Raw genomic sequence first — 5,849 nt, 5'->3', positions numbered from 1 at the left:
TTTTTGCTCTCCTACTTCCTTCCCATCTTGCTGGTGATAGATTGGCTAGGACTTCGGTCCTAACAATCTGGAACCACCCTGCTCTCACAAGTTTCGTGATCAGGGTAACGGCGCCAACACCTCATCCTGCACACCCATTGCACCCCGGGATCTGTGCAAAAGTGTGGTGATTGGTTTTCTTCCCCCTCTTTTTTATTAACGTCATGCGCTACACTCTCCCCCTCCCTCCCCCTTGACTAATGATGGCTTTCTCAGTTAAGTTTAAATGTACCCTCCCCTCCCTGCCTTCAGACCCTGGTCAGACCTTTTTTGCATCACTGAAACTCCCTTTGTTAACCTTTTTTCAAGTGCAAAAGACAAAATCATTAAGATCACCTTGGCCTCTCAGGCTCATCTAGATTCATACCTCTCCCCCAGTAACCTGCCCAAATACTCCCAGGCTGGATATGAACTGATCTCAACTCCTGAGCTAAAAGCTGCCTGCACAATAATTGCCCGTAATGTTACCAAATATGTTCTCAGACACACCGATGATGACCTTATGACTGAACTGTCCCTGAAAAACGACATTCACGCCACCCACATTGTTCGCTTTGACAATTCAAACAACATCAAGATTCTCCGTGCTTCACCTCAAGAGGTACAGAAACTTCATTCACACGGTGTCAGAGCGTTCAATACAATCATCCCACCCAGCAACCTTAGACTCGAACAGTGGTTTGATCTTGCTCAATGCTTTAGATGTTACCAATATGGGCATCAAACTCGATCATGCAAAAAAACTCAAATCTGCTCCAAGTGCTCTGCCCAAGGTCATTTTCATACAAACTGCACTAGCACTACTACTAAATGTATTAATTGTGGCGAAGGACATATTGCAATCGCCGGTAACTGCTCTATTAGGAAAAATCTTCTGAAGGACGTAAGGGCTAACTGCCAGCCCGCACAGCATATCAACACGCCTCAACCAAACACAGCATCCCAACAAACTTCATCCACCATGTCATATGCCCAAGCCACTCAGAACTCACAGCCCCAAACTCAAGCACCCACCACTCATCCAACACCCCCCAACACCACCCCTCCCAATCCATCTTCCATTTCACCCTTTCCCCCCAACGTTACCGCAGTTGTCATGTCCGCCCTAGCCCAAGCTCTGTACTCTGATGTGCCCTTTGCATCCCTCATCAATGATGCTCTAGCTGCCAATAATTTGTCCACCATAGTCATCCCCCCTTCATGGCACACAGCCAAGAAATCGCCCCACATCTTCACCCTCCCTTCACAGCAAACTGGCAACACCTCCCACACCTCAGTCCCTCCCACCTCACCCCCTCCACCTCTCATTCGTCCTTCCCCTGCACTCCCAACCCACCCACCACACCCACTCACCCTAAACCTCATCCCACTCCTGCATCCTCAAAAGCACTCCCATCTTCCCCCCCTCACCACTCCTCCCCTCCTGCTGATTCACGTCATCCTAACCAAACCACCCAGCCCCCAACCCCATCTCCCTCCACCAGCACAACCCCCAACCAACCTAACTCCATGCCCCCTCCACCTACCCCAACCACCCCCCTCACCTGCGATCGAGATCGCAGCATTTCTTGCAAACGCAAGGCGGCTGACTCTCCCGAATCCCCCTCCTCCCTCTCCCCTTCAGTTCACAACACACATCAATCACGCTCCAGGAAACGCAGTGCCCCCCCTCCCAAAAAGAGAACCCCATCCTTCTCCCTGCCTCCCCCAGAAATACCACATACATAGCACATTCAGACGCAGTTCAACACGATCACCATCATGCTTAAAATCATCCAGTTTAACATTAGACACTATTACGCAAACAGGCACCTACTTACTCAACTCATTCACGAACACGACCCAGACATAATATTACTCAACAGCACTTGCACCAACAACACCAGAAAAATCAAACACTATGGCTACACTACACTTCAAACCGACGAGGGTCCACACGACGGAGTTGCTATCATGATTAAAGGCACCATTAAACACGACTTCATCACAACATGGACACACAGGCACTTCCTAGCAGTTAAAATACACACTACTCTTGGCCCCCTCATAGTCTCCACCACATACACCAGACCCAACACTGGCATCCCCTTCACAGACATAAACAGACTCTTCAACAACACTGCACCAACACTATTCATTTCAGACCTAAATGCACAACACGGGACATTCCAACACAGCACAACCAACAATCATGGACGACAAATGTTCACCATATACCAACACAAAAGATTAAATTTCCTAGGACCTGATTTCCTCACTACATTTACACCTAGGGGATCAGGCAAGCCAGACCTCATCTTCACCAATAGATCATTTAACATCTTTCATCACCACATCACAACCACACAATGCGCATTAAATTTAAAAATAATTACTCAGACTTTTTCCAGCTTCATGCATGTGTACCTCAGGACTCCGTCCTCGCACCCACCCTCTACACAAATGACATCCCCATCCCACTACATGACGATTCACTCACCATCCAATACGCAGACGACATTACTCAACTTGTATGATCAACGACAATTGACGGAATTACCAACAAAGCGAGCATAGAGCTGGACCGAATTGCACGATGGGATCAGAAGTGGCGGATTCAAGCGAATCCCTTGAAATGCACAGTAACATATTTTCGTATTAAATCAGCCAACCCCCGCCCACTTTTTCTAAATTCGCGTGATCCCGATCGCGTTCCCAATTCCTATTAGGAATACTTGCACCGCACTTGGTCTTACATACGACAAAAACTTCAAATTTCATCATCATATACGAGGCAAGGCAGGCGTGGCTGGCACTGCACTAACACAAATATACAGGTTCCGTAGTGCAGCATCTGCAACTAAATTTCATCTGTGTAAAGCACTGATCAGACCACTGCTCACGTATTCACCGTTAAGTCTATCTCTTTCGGCCAAAAGCAACATTCTAAATTTACAGAGAGTTCAAAACAAAGCCATACGTTGGGCACTGAGCATACGGTGGGATGATTTTGTCACCAACATACACTGTCATGAACGCGCCAACATTCCACCCATCAACACTTACCTTCACCACCTACAACAAAAACAAATCACCAAACTCACCGACGTTCACACTGACTTCATCGACTTTTTCACCCGGATCACACCCCCCACACGACCTCTAGCCAACCTCTTCCACCCTGACGCAAGACCTGCACCAACCCCATTGTTCACTTAAGCACCAATAGTTTATTTATTACTGACCCTTTTATTAATTAACTTAGTTCACACCCAGCAACTCACTTAAGACTCTAAACCACCCCTACACCCATTATCAAGATCACGGCAGCCACGTAATAACCCGCCATCCTCATATCCAGCATCCTCGCCTCAGACACTGACCCCCCATACTCCCCTTCCTCCACCCCTCCCCTTTCCTTATCCCCCTACCCAAGCCCCCCAGGGCTACAACACCTCACCCTAACACCCGTATCCTACAATCCTACCCAGGCTACTGGAGCCGGAAAAATCAGATGAACCTGAGAGGCAGCCAATAAGCCAATGCTTGGCAGAGAAAGCCGTAGCTATTCACTCCTCCCGTCCTTAAGTAACAACACAGTGCACGTGCGAGACCCCCCCCCTTCCCAACACCAAACACACGCACGTTGGGTTAAGCCCCGACACTCTTTCTCTTAGTCTAAATTCTTCCTCTCCTACTTAAAACACACACACACACACACACACACACACACACACACACACACACACATGCACTTTACACAATGCAACCAGGATCAGAGCTCTCAGTAAGGCCGGGAGATTAAACTAAGGCCTAGTTCCTGCCGTCACGTGTCGTCGCCCTGGTTGCATAACACTCATCACATATACACAATCATTCTTTACCTTCCTTCCTTTCCCCCCCTTTTCTATACGTCATTATTATTATTATATTATGGGAGGCAGGAGGCTTTAAAAACATACCATTGACAGATTACCAATATGACGAGTGTAATAGAAACTCATGTAACAGACACGAGTAAACACCCATGCCTGAGAGGTGGGGAGCTGTAAACATATACCAGTAATGTTACCAATAGGAAGAGTTTAATAGACAGTAAACATCCTTACTTGAGAGGAGGTGGAAAGCTTTAGAAACATTCCATTGACATGTTAATCTTCATATTAAGCAAAGCACTGAGATATCTATTAACGCTTGCCATAAAAGACTGAACTTGAGTCTGTTATCTCGCAACCACATACGAAAAGACATAAAACAAGGCATATCCAACGACTTTCAGTACAGCAACGTCTCTTCAACCTTATTCTTACTTCAGACGACTTTATTCAACTAGGGCAAGATATCTGCTAATGAAACTTGGGCAGGATATCTGGTACACAAGGCTGTATCTACTGCCATCTTTCTAGTTCTAGTATTTTCCACGAAGCTCTTATACAATCGTCCAGAGAAAGCTAAATAAACTAAAAACATATGCTATACTGAGGAAGAGGGAATCGTAACTATAAAGGACGCTATTCTTAAGCAGTCCACCCTCAGTCATATGAGAACCCAAACGTAAAAACAAAGTTTTAGTTACACAAGGCACACACAAAATATATAAAATAGACGAAACACGAAGCGAGCACACACACACACACACACACACAAAATCACGTTCACCTCCTATGATGTTTGACATTGGAAGGACCGACCAACAAAAGACCGAGCCCAGTCTCAACTAACCTATCCATATTTGCTCAAACTGAACCCTGCCTAACCTCGAATGACCTAATCCAACCCAAATCAACCCAACCTAATCTAACTTAACCTCACCTAACTCAGTCTAATTGTATTTAACCTCACAATCTCACGTAACCTCACCATACCTAACCTAACCAATTCTGACGCAGCCTAACCACATCTAACCCTACCTAATCCTACCCAGTCTCACTTAACCATACCATACCCGACCTAACTCAACCCAGTCAAGCCTAAAATGACCTAATCCAACCGAACCTAACCCAGCCTAACCCAACCAAATAAAACCCAACCCAAAACCTATCAAAACCGACGTATTCTAAAGCAATCTAACCTAATCCGTCTATATCTAGTCGAACTGAAGCCAACCCAACCAAAAATTACCTAATCAGACCAAACCCTGCCCAAAGTGACCTAACCTAACTTTCGGTCGCCCATGAAATCGCTTTATAAGAAATTATGCTCTCTGAAAGTCTACGGGTGTCACATTCCAAGTTTCGCCTGTTCTGTGTACACGTAAAAGTGTGTGTATGTGTGTGTGTGTGTGTGTGTGTATGCGTTCAGGGATAACTAGATGTATTTAAAGATATGGCTATGTATATAGAAATAGAACTTTGTGTGTCGGGTTATGGATATGTATGTGTTGATGAATCGACGTTTGTGAAGATGTTATCGTGTATGAATGAGTGAATGTGGGGCTACGTGTGTTGATGTGGAACAACTTTTGTTAATGTGAGGTTGGGGTTACGTAGGTGGAGGTACAGCTGCGTGTTAAGGTTACATATGTAAAGGAGTGGGTGTTTGTGTGGAGGGATGGCGTGTGTCCTTGAAGGCGAGGCTATGCAGACCTGTGGCTGTGTGTCTGGAGGTGTGGTAGGCTGCTGGTGTGGTTCTATGTTACGTTGTCTTTGTCTTTATGTCTGTGTTTTCGAACGTGTTCATGTGTGTATGTGTGTGTGTGTGTGTGTGTGTGTGTGTGTGTGTGTGTGTGTGTGTGTGTCAGGCTGACCATGGCGGCTAACACACCAACAAGTAAACACATTAAGAGTTTAATTAATAATTCTGTTGATGATGTTAAAGTAGGCATTGAATCT

The sequence above is a fragment of the Coenobita brevimanus genome, unplaced genomic scaffold (assembly GCF_032717465.1).
Source record: "Coenobita brevimanus isolate Jiangsu-jjx unplaced genomic scaffold, ASM3271746v2 jjx.HiC_scaffold_2754, whole genome shotgun sequence".
Lineage (NCBI taxonomy): Eukaryota > Metazoa > Arthropoda > Malacostraca > Decapoda > Coenobitidae > Coenobita > Coenobita brevimanus.
Note: the sequence above shows the minus strand (reverse complement) of the source record.